The sequence below is a fragment of the Orycteropus afer genome, unplaced genomic scaffold (assembly GCF_000298275.1).
Source record: "Orycteropus afer afer isolate SDZICR_OR568_19922 unplaced genomic scaffold, OryAfe1.0 scaffold00354, whole genome shotgun sequence".
In the NCBI taxonomy this organism is placed as follows: Eukaryota; Metazoa; Chordata; class Mammalia; order Tubulidentata; family Orycteropodidae; genus Orycteropus; species Orycteropus afer.
The window spans coordinates 3,535,731-3,547,793 of record NW_006921941.1 but is presented as its reverse complement, the minus strand read 5'-3'; positions in this window follow the sequence as shown (position 1 = coordinate 3,547,793).

Sequence of the window (12,063 nt, the reverse complement as noted above, 5' to 3'; positions counted from 1 at the left end):
CTTGGTAGGGTGGAGGGTCAACGAAAGAGGGGGAGGCCTTCAACGAGATGGACTGACACGGTGGCTGCAATGATGGGCTCAAGTATAGCAGGGATCGTGGAGTTGGCACGGGATTGGGCAGTGTTTCGTTCTGCTGTGCATGGGATTGCTATGAGTTGGAAATGACTCTATGGCACCTAATAACAATGACGACAATATGACATCTGATATTTTGACTGCTGCTTCCATTGCTGTTGATTATAGAACCAAGTAATATGGAGTCCTTGACAACTTCAATTTTTCTCCATTTATCATGATGCTGCTTATTGGTCCTGTTGTGAGGATTTTTGTTTTCTTTATAATGAGGTGTAATCTATACTGCAGACTATAGTCTTCAATCTTCCTCAGTAAGTGCTTCAAGTCATCCTCACTTTCAGTGAGCAAAGTTGTGTCATCTGCATAACATAGGTTGTTAATGAATCTTTCTCCAATCCTGATGCCACGTTCTTCTTCATATAGTCCAGCTTCTTGGATTATTTACTCCACACAGAGACTGAATAAGTATGGGGAAAGGATGCAACCCTGATGCACTCCCTTTTTTATTTTAAACTATGCAGTGTCCCCTAGGTTGTTTGAATGACAGCCTCCTGGTACGTACAGGTTCCTCATGAGCACAATTAAGTGTTCTGGAATTCACATTCTCAATGTTATCCATAATTTTTTATGATCCACACAATCAAATGCTTTTGCATAGTTAACAAAACACAAGTAAACATCTTTCTGGTATTTTTTGCTTTGAGCCAAGATCCATCTGACATCAGCAATGATATCACTCATTCCACATCTTCTTTTGAATCCAGCTTGCATTTCTGGAAGTTCTCTGTCCATAGACTGCTGCAACCATTTTTGAATTATCTTCAGTAAGATTTTACTTGTGTGTGATATTAATGATATTTTTCGATAATTTCTACATTCTGTGGAATCACTTTTCTTTGGAATAGGTACAAATATAGTAATATCACCTCGTGTACTTTGGTCATCTTGTCAGAAGGGACCGTTCCCTGAAAAAGATATCATCCTTGGTAAAGTAGAAGGTCAGTAAAGAAGGGAAAAACCCTCAATGAGATGGATTGACACAGAGGCCACAGTGATGGGCTCAGGTACAGCAAGAATTATGGGGCTGGCACAAGACCAGGCAGTGTCCACAACTCAAAGGCGTCAACTCTTCTTCAGTCTTCCTTGTTCATTGTCCAGCTTTCACATGCATATGAAGCAATTGAACATACCATGGCTTGGGCTAGGCACACCTTAGTCTTCAAGGAGACATCTTTGCTCTTCAGAGTAATGCAACCTCAGAAACCCAAGGAGGGGTCAGTATGAGTCATTGTGATGAGACAACTCAATGGCAGTGAGTTCAGTTTTTTTGTATGTTGTGTATAATGAAGTCTTGATCTATGTAGCTGTGGATGTGATGCTGCTTTGAAATAAAGTTCTTCATGTTCATGAAGTCATACCAGAGTATGTTGTTGTTGTTAGGTGCCATCAAGTCAGCTCCAACTCATAGTGACTGTGGTAGTTAAGGTTGTTGTCAACTTGACTGGCCCTGGTTGAGTGATGGGGCAGCTGGATGTAGTTCCTCCTCATGGTGAGACTGGTAATTAACTCCATGGTGGAATCTCTTGGAGCAGCTGAATAGCTATTTTATGGATGTGGTCTGCTTCCAGTATATAAGAAACAACTCTGAGGAAGGGCTCCAGCTTATGGGACACTTGAAACCTGCATGTAGCCAAGTTGTCATTCAGCAGCCTGCCATGCTCTGCTGCTCTTGGAATTTTCAATGGACTTGAATTAATGGCCTGCCATGTGGTTTGGTAACACTGGGACTGTGCCTTTTTACTTGTTGACCTTGGATTTCTTAGCCTCAGCAGCCAGCAGCTGTCTGAATGAAGAAAAACCTCTAGCTTCAGTGGGCCAGGAGCAGGAGACAGAGCTGACGCCCAAGGTTGAGGGGCTTTCAACCAGCCCCTAAAGCCTGGCATTTTGAACTCAGACTTTAAGCCTCCAAACTGTAAGAGAATAAACTCTTGTTTGTTCAAGTCATTTTCCATTTGTGGCATATTCCTATGACATATTCCATATTTGGGCACTAGGTAACAAAAACAGTGACCCTATATACAACAGAATGAAACACTGCCCAGTCCTGTGCCATCCCCACAATCCTGGCTATACCTGAGCCCATCATGTGGCCTCTGTGTCAACCCATCTCATCGAGGACCTTCCCCTTCTTCATTGACCTTCCACTTTACCAAGCATGATATCCTTCTCCAGGGAATGGTCCCTTCTGACAACTTGACAAAAGTAGGTGAGACAAAGTCTGTCCATTCCCTTCCAAGCAGCATACCAGCTACACTTCTTCCAGGACAGATTTGTTAGTTCTTTTGGCAGTCTATGGTACTTTCAGTATTCTTCACCAACACAACAACTCAAAAGCATTAACTCTTCTTCTGTCTTTCTTATTCATTGTTGAGCTCTCGCATGCATATGCAGCAATTGAAAATACCATGGCTTGGGTTAGGCACACCTTAGTCTTCGAGGAGACATCTTTGCTCTTCAGTACTTGAAAGAGCTCTTTGGCAGCAGATTTGCCCAGTGCAATATGTCATTTGATGTCCTGACTGCTACTTCTATTGGTGTTGATTGTGGAAACAAGTAATATGAAATCTTTGACAACTTCCATCTTTTCTCCATTTATTGCAATGCTGCTTATTGGTCCAGTGGTGAGGATTTTCATTTTCTTTATGTTCAGATGTTCTCCATACTGCAGACTGTAGTCTTTAATCTTCATTAAAGGATATAATTCCCTAGGGCTGTTGCAATAAAATACCACAAAATGAGTGGCTCTTAAAGAATAGAAATTAAATTTATTTTCTCACAGTTCTAGTAGCTAGAAGTACAAATCAGAGTGTCAGCTTTTTCAATCCTTTCTGAGGGCTTTATGAAAAGAACTGTTCCACACCTCTCCCAATTTCTGGTAGCTACCAGAATCCTTGGTATTCCTTTGCTTGTAAATGATCCTCACATGATTCCCCTTAGGTGTGACTGTGACTCTGTTTCTATGTCTGTTCTCCCTTTTTATAAAACACCATTCAGAAGGTATTAGAATTAAGACCCACCCTACTTCAGTATGACCTCCTTTAACTTAACTGATTTAAAAAAAAAAAAAAAGAGAGAAAACACTTACTTCCACGAAAGGTCACAGTTGCAGGGATTAGAACTTTTGGGGGGCACAATTCAATCCATAGCATAGGACCTGCTCAATCTCTCAAAATCTGTAAATTTCCCAAACCCTTGTTCATTCTCCATAGAAGAAGAGCTCATTGATTATATTCAGGCAGACAATATTGCTAGCTTATTTTCTCCAGGACCTCCACATGTTGCTTCCTCTTCCTGAAATAATTTCCTACTCTCTTTTTCTAGTTACTAGACTCCCTAGATATAAAGGGTCAAGCCCTTGGCTACTAACCAATAGATTGACAGTTCCAACTTACAAAAGGAGCCTCAGAAGATAGGCCTGGACATCTGCTTCTGAAAGACCACAGCCTTGAAAACCCTATGGAAAAACCAAGTTCTACTCTGCACACATGAGTCAATTTGATGGCAACTAGTTTTTGTTTTTGTTTGTTGTTTTGTTTCTTGGGTTGGTTTTGTTTTGCTTTGTTTTACTTCTGTTCTTTTTTTTTTCCTAGTTAATTCCTATTCATCTTTGAGATCTCACCTCAAACATCATTTCTTCAGTAACTCCTTCACTCATCTCCCCTTTACCATGCCCCATGTCTGATGCTCAGACGTCCTGCTCAGTCTTCTAATCTTTCCATACGCTGCAACTCTCTAGTCCTGCTCAGCAGGCCTGAGGCTGAGTCCACACTGTTGTTGGTAGGCACTATTGAGTCAGCTCCAATTCGTAGCGAACATATGTAAAACAGAACGAAACACTGTCCAGTCCTGCACCATCCTCACTGTCCTTGTTATGCTTGAGCCCATTGTTGCGGCCACTGTATCAATTCATCTCTTTTAGTGTCTTCCCTTTCTTTGATGAACCTCTACCTTGCCAAGCATGATATCCTTCTCCAATGAATGGTCCCTTCTGCCGACATGACCAAAGTAGGTGAGACAAAGTCTGGCCATTCTCATTTCCAAGGAGTATTCCGGCTGCACTTCTTCGAGGACAAATTTGTTCATTCTTCTGGCAGTCCACAGCATTTTCAGTATTCTTTGCCAGCACCAAAATTCAAAGGCATCAAGTCTTCTTCAGTCTTCCTTATTCATTGTCCAACTTTCACATGCATGTAAGACTATTGTAAATACCGTGCTTGGGTTAGGCACACCTCAGTCTTCAAAGCGACATCTTTTCTCTTCAACACTTTAAAGAGGTCATATGCATGCACCCAGGAGCTCTGGTAGCATAGTGCCTAAGGTACTTGACTGCTAACTAGAAAGCTGGTGATTCAAACCCACCAGCCACTCCTCGGAAGGAAGGTTGGGCAATCTACTTCTGTAGTAATACTGACTCAGAAACCCAAGGAGGGGTCGCTATGAGTCAGATCCGACTTGATGGCAAATAACAACAACATGCATGCACCCAAATCACAATAAATAAATAAAAAGACAGTAAGTAAATTTGAAGGGAAAAAAAGGTCATTTGCAGCAGATTTTCCCAGTGCAATACAATGTCTGATTTCCTGACTGCTGTTTCCATGGATGTTGACTGTGATTCAAGTAAAATGAAATCCCTAACAACTTCAATCTTTTCTCCATTTATCATGATATTGTTATTGGTCCCACTCTGAGGATTTTTGTTTTCTTTGTATTGAGATGCAATCCATACTGAAGACTGTACTCTTTGATCTTCATTAGTAAGCATTTCAAGTCATCTTCCAGAGGGCTGGTGGTTCAAACCCATCAGCCACTCTTCAGAAGCAAGGTTGGGCAATCTACTTCCTTAGTGATACTGCCTCGGAAACCCAAGGAGGGGTCGCTATGAGTCAGATCCTACTCAATGGCCATGGGTTTTGTTTGGTTTTTTGGTTTTCAAGGCATCTTCACTTTCAGCAAGCAAGTTTGTGTCATCTACATATCACAGGTTGTTAATGATTCTTCCTCCAATCCTGATGCCATGTTCTTCTTCAAACAGTCCAGTTTCTCAGATTATTTACTCAACATACAGATTGAAAAAGTATGGTGAAAGGATACAACCCTGCCTCTGGTAGGTCCAGACATTTTTTGGCTTGAAGCTGAAATATAACTCAGTCATCACGTGACCCTCTTCCTACCGTCTGTCTCTGTTTCTGTTCTCTGTTTCCCCTCTTCCTACCGTCTGTCTCTGTTTCTGTTCTCTGTTTCATAGGATACCACTGAAAATGCATGAAGATGCACTCTACTCTTGTTTGACCTCATGTCACTGATAACATCTTCAAAAACCTTATTTCCAAGAAGTTTATGTTCACAGGTGACACAGGTTAGGACTTCAACATTAATTTTGGAGGGACACATTCAATCTATAATACCTTCCATTTTTATTTCCTAGGACAACAATAACATAATACCACAAACTTGGTGGATTAAAACAATAGAAACTTATTCTCTCGTAATTATGGAATTCAGAAATCCGAAATCAAGGTGTTGACAAGACCATGCTTTCTCCAAAGGCTCTAGGAAGAATTCTTCCTTGTCTCTTTCAATTCCTAGTGACTCCTGCCATTCCTTGGCTTGTGGCTGCATAACTACAATCTCTTTCTCTATTTTTATATGGCCTCCTTCCTTGTGTCTCTGTGTCCTCTCTTCTTTTTACAGCAACAGCAGCCACTGGTTTGGGGGCCCACCCTTAATCCAAGATGATTTCATCTTATGATCTTCAGTTAATTACATCTGCAAAGACCTTATTTCTAAATAAGATCACATTCTAAGGTTCTGGGTGGTTATGAACTTGTGTATGTCTGTGGGAGGAACACTATTCAACTCACTACATCTTCTTAAAAGGGCTTGAATGATGATCATTTTTTAAATTATTATTAAAAGACACTAGATAATAAAGTAAGTGGCATAACTGCCATAAAGGCCTGAAACTAATCAGATAAGATACTTTTAGTTTGTTCTCTGTAGTGATCTACATGTACTTGACATTTACTTCTAACTCAGTGATTCATGGTTCTGGTGTGACTGCTCTTAAGATGTCTCTAATTATCTCAACTATGTCAACAGAGTCTCAAAATGAAATTAAGTCACAATCATCTTCATACTTATCTCCAGGTCCTACCCCAGACATCTTTAATAGGAATTTCTGGAGTTGGGCCTAGAAACCTGCATTTTGTTAAAAAAAAAAAAAAAAATTCTCAGATGATTCTGATGTGGCACTTTACTCCATTCCAGCCCTCTCATTTTCCAGATGAATACACTGATCTAGGAGGATGGAAATGACTTGCCTAAGGTCTCACTGCACTAGGATAAGGGCCAGAATTCAGGTCCCCTGACTCCAATTCTAGTGTTCTCTTAACTGTTCTGCATCACCTGGGTCCCCAGCCCTTGTACCTGGCTTTTGGGAAACTGAGCTGGGCTTAATGAAAGCAAATCCTGCTCTGCCTGGCCTTGCCCCTCAATGCAGCCTAAGAGCACAGTGGGTGCAATAGAATGTAAATGGCTATGAGGGGTTTTTCCAGCCAAGGTGGCAGAGCTGTGAGCGATGGTATGAGCCACCACTCCACCAGTCTGCCAGGAGCCCTAACTGGCCAGCTGTCTTCCTACTCAGGCTCCACTCACCCATCCCCACCTCATTCACCTTACAGCTCAACCCTGTGGCTTCTCCAGGGAAAAGGAAGGAGAGCCAGCTACGCAAATTTCACAAAGAAACCTACAGGTTGTGAGTGGAAAGCTGCCCAGGCAGTCTCCAAAGCAACGCCTCCATCTCTGCCCTGGCAGCTACGTGCCGCCCAGCATGTGCACTATGCCAGGTCCCTGGAAGGCACAGCTGTCTCTCATTCACTCGGGCTTCAGGGGTAAAATGGTAATCCTGGTATTCAGATAATCATATCCAAAGGCACTTATGGAAGCTTGAAACAGTTAGACCTAAAGGCACGGTGTGGGCCTTCTGGGGAAGTACCCCAAATTTTTGTTCCTCTACATTCTTCCTCCTAGCACAGAACTTGGCATGGAGCAGGTGCTCAAATACTGTTGGATGAATAGCAGGATGAATGAAAGTCTCCCTCAGACTGCAGTAAGCTCCTCTACTTCGTGTTGTGGGAAAACACCAGAGCAGAGAAAGCCAACAGAGCAAGGGCCGGGAGGGAAGGAAGGGCAGGTCCTCCCAAATCATTGAGGACACACATTTATCTCTAAGTCACTTCTGAGAGTCTCCAATCTGCCCTCCTCCCACACCAGGGTGTCTGCTGGCTCATCTGACACTGCAAACCATTGGGACTAAGGAGTTATTAACAAAGCCTTACCACTCCCAGGCTCTGGTAGCATAGTGCCTACAGCACTTGACTGCTAACCAGAAGGCTGACAATTCAAACACACCAGCCACTCCTCGGAAGGAAGGTTGGGCAATCTACTTCTGTAGTGATACTGCCTCAGAAACCAAAGGAGGGGTCACTATGAGTCGGGGGTTGCTATGAGTCGGGTCCCACTCGATGGCACAAAACAACACAACAACAACCACTCCCAGGGGTATGTGCTTCCCTCCCTTTTCAGACCTCTCCTCTCAGACCCCACCCACCTCCCCACTGACAGCCACTTTGGAAAAGAAGTACACAGCAATGATCATGAGAGTGGAATTTCAAACACCAATGACAAAACTACTTTTAGAAAAGGGGCTTCTTGGAGTCCATCAAAGTATTTGTCATCAAAGGCTATAGTATATTCAAGGATAGATAGCAGATAGATAGATAGATAAATAGATAGATAGATGATTTTCATGTTTGGGAAGAGAAAACATGTCTAGTGAATAAGATGGGTAAATAAGCTGGGTAATACCATTTGCTATTCATAAGGAATAGCAATAGTAAATAGAAGAGTTGATGCTTTTGAGTTGTGGTGCTGGCGAAGAATGCTGAAAGTACCATGGACTGCTAAAAGAACTAACAGATCTGTCCTGGAGGAAGTGCAGCCAGAATGCTCCTTGGAAGCAAGAATGGCCAGACTTTGTCTCACCTATTTTGGTCATGTTGTCAGAAGGGACCATTCCCTGGAGAAGGATGTCATGCTTGGTAGGGTGGAGGGTTGATGAAAGAGGGGGAGGCCTTCAAAGAGATGGATTGATACAGTGGCTGCGATGATGGACTCAAGTATAGCAGGGATTGTGGGGCTGGCGCGGGATCGGGCAGTGTTTTGTTCTGCTGTGCATGGGGTCGCTATGAGTCCGAAACGACTCGACGGCACTTAACAACAACAACAACAATACCATTTGGGATAAAAGCCTCCTTACAGCATGGATAAAGTGATGAGATTAGGTCTTTGATTTATTTCTATTTGTTTGCTGATATGTTTTTGTTTTTGCAAAGTAAATTGAGTATTTCAACAGATATTCCTTGAGTGTGTCCTATGGGTTAGGCACTCACTCAGGCCCTGGGGATACCATGAGAAATGGACCTGGGATGGGCTAGGGCTCCATGCTCTGGAGGAAAGGGAATCCCAGTCCACTGGGAAGATAAACTGTCAGCCACAGGAGAAAGCTCCTTACCTTCTCTCCAGCTAACCAAAGAGGAATCCTTGGCTGGTTGGTGCAAACAGTTAACAAGCTCTGCTGTTTACTGAGAAGTTGGAGTTCAAGTCCACACAGAGGTACTTCACAAGAAAGGCTTGACAATCTGCTTCCAAAAATATCAGCCATTGAAAACCCTATGATGCAGCTCTGTTCTGATGCACATCGGGTCACTGTGAGTCAGAACCAACTTGATAGGCAGTAGAATCTAGTCTAAGACCTCATCCACTCTCTGGCACCGTCAATCTTGCAGTCTCTTCCCTTCTTCGCTTTCTTCTGACCCTGGTTCAGTATCCCAGGTTGCTAGAGAAAAGTTCTCAACCAAGCTAACAATTATCTCAACAATGTTTACTTGCTCTCACACAATAGTTGCTTTAAATTTTAAGAGTTATCCTCATGCCCCCTAGGCCACAAACTCCTTCCTCCCTTACCACCAGCAGATAACTCGTCTAGTACTCTCTGGAGAAAATAGAGACCCTGAGGCAGGAGCTTCCTCAGCCTGACCACATTCCCCTGGTTTCCTCTTTCTAGGAATCAATCCTCACCTTATCTTTTCCATCTCAGTACAAGAGGTGTGTCTGCTCCTGCCCAAAGCTAATGCTGTCCTCTAGATTTCATCCACCCCCACCTTCCTCCTTTGATAACTGCCTCCAGCAGACTTTTCCTTTTATCCCTGTATCACACCAACATGACCAAGTCTTCCTCCTGTTGTTTAAAAACAGAGGCAACAACAACATATCCTTAACCCTCTGTCCCTTCTGGGAGCCATTTTAACCTTAACTCTCCCCAATGAAGTCTTATTTAAGAAAAGAAAATTGTTTTGCAGAATTTAAACATTCACTTACTTAAAAAAAAAAAAAAAAAAAATCAATACAAAGAAGCACACTGTGAAAAATATCTTCATTCTATCCTGTCCTCTCCTTAGAGGCAACTTTTCTTACCAATTGCTTACATACATGCAATTGTGTATATTACATATCCCTTCTTTTGTTTTCACCCTTGTTTCACACAGTGATAATTATTCCATATTAGCATGTAAAGGATGGCGCAGAACTAGGTAGTGTTTTGTTCTGTTGTACATAGAGACACTGTGACTCAGGACCAACTCACTGGCACCTAACCACAACAACAGCATGTAGAGATCTGCAGAGCACACCAAAATACACACAAATGATATAGCAAAATTTATTTGATGGATCTTCTATTAATAGATGTTTGGCTCTATCTTTCACTATTACAAATAATATTGCAGTTGATAATTTTGTACATATGTACATGTCTTTTTGTATATGAATATTTTTTTAGAATAAATTCCTAGATGTTGAGTTGTGGGATCAAGTGCTGTGTACATTTGGAATTTCTATTGATTTTGCCAAATAGGCCCACCATAGGAAATGTGCCAATTTACTCTCCCACTAGCAAAGGATGAGAATGGTTCTTTTTTTTTTTTTTTCTTTTCTTTCTTTTTTTTTGCAATGTAAGTGAAAAATAATTAGTGTAGGTTTAATTTAGTTTTCTCTTATAATTAGTGAAATTGATCTTTTTCCATGTTTAAGAGCCATTTATATTTTCATTTCTGTGAACAGTCTGTTCATTACTTTTACTCATTTTTTCCATTGGTTCCTCTTTTGCTTATTGACTTGCAGGAGTGCTTTATATATTAGATTTTTCTATGCAAAGAGTTATCTTATTTTTCTAGTTTGTTGTTTATACTTTGGTTGTGCCTATAATGAAGGTGTTTTTTTTTTTTTAATTTTTATTGTACTTTGGGTGAAAGTTTACAGAGAAAATTCATTTTCCATACTGCAGTTCATACACATTTTGTTTCATGACATTGACTGCAATTCCCCACAGTGTAACAGCTCTCTTGCTTGTCATGAGCTCTGTAATGCAGTTTTAAAAAAAAATTTTTACAGTTCAAATATAAGAAAAGAATCACATGGCCATATCAATTGATGCAGAAAAAGCATTTCATAAAATCCAACACACTTTCCTGATAAAAACTCTCAGAAAAATAGCAATACAAGGGAATTCAATTCCTCAACATAATAAAGGGCATATATGCAAAGCCAGCAGCCAACATAAAGACTGGAAACATTCCCCTTGTGAATGGGAACCAGACAAGGATGCCCTCTATTACCACTTCTATTCAACATTGTCTTGGAAGTCCTAGCCAGGGCAATAAGGCAAGAAAAGGAAATAAAAGGCACCCAAATTGGTAAGGAAGAAGTAAAACTATCCCTATTTGCTGATGATTTGATCCTACATAGAGAATACCCCCAGAGAGTCAGTAAAAAACTACTGGAACCAACTGAGAGATTTAGCATAGTGGCAGGACACAAGATCAACATACAAAAATCAGTTGCCTTCCTCTACACCAGCAAAGAGATTGCTGAAAAGGAAATAAGTAATTCAATACTATTTACAATAGCTACTGAAATAAATAAATAAGTAAAATACTTGTGAATAAATCTCACTAGGGACACAAAAGACCTGTACAAAGAAAACTGCAAAACACTACTTCAAGAAACCATAAGAAATCCACATAAATGGAAGGGCATATCATGCTCATGGATAGGAAGATTGAACATTGTGAAAATGTCAATACTATCCAAAGCAATCTGTTTATTCAATGCAATCCCAATCCATATCCCATCAACATTCTTTAAGGGTATGGAAAAAATAATCACTAATTTTATATGGAAAGACACCTTGGATAAGCAAAGCACTATTGAAGAAGAAAAACAAAGTAGGAGATCTCACACTCCCAGATCTTAAAATCTACTATACAACCACAGTAGTCAAAACAGTCTGGTACAATGACAGACACACAGACCAGTGGAAGAGAATTGAGAATCCAGAAATAGATCCATCGACCTATGGTCAACTGATCTTTGACAAAGGGCCAAAATCCATTCAGTGGAGAAGAGATAATCTCTTTAACAAATAGTGTTGGCAAAACTGGTTATCCATTTGCAGAAAAATGAAACAAGATCCATACCTCACACCATACACAAAAACAAACTCCAGAGGAATCGAAGACTTAAATGTGAAACCTAAAACTATAAACTTCATCAAAGACAAAATAGGGGTCAACTCAGGGGCCTAATTCAGGCATAAATAGACTATCAAGCGTAACCCAAAATGCACAAAAAAAAAAACAGAAGAGAGTTCCGGCAAGATGGCGGACTAGGCAGAAGGATTGCACAGACCCTCTTCAACAAAGAAAAGGGAAACCAATTAACACAGACACAGAAGATAATCGTGGACCCCTGAGCCTTGAATGGAAGGATACAGAATTGGACTAACCCCCAATTAGCAGAAGAATTTGC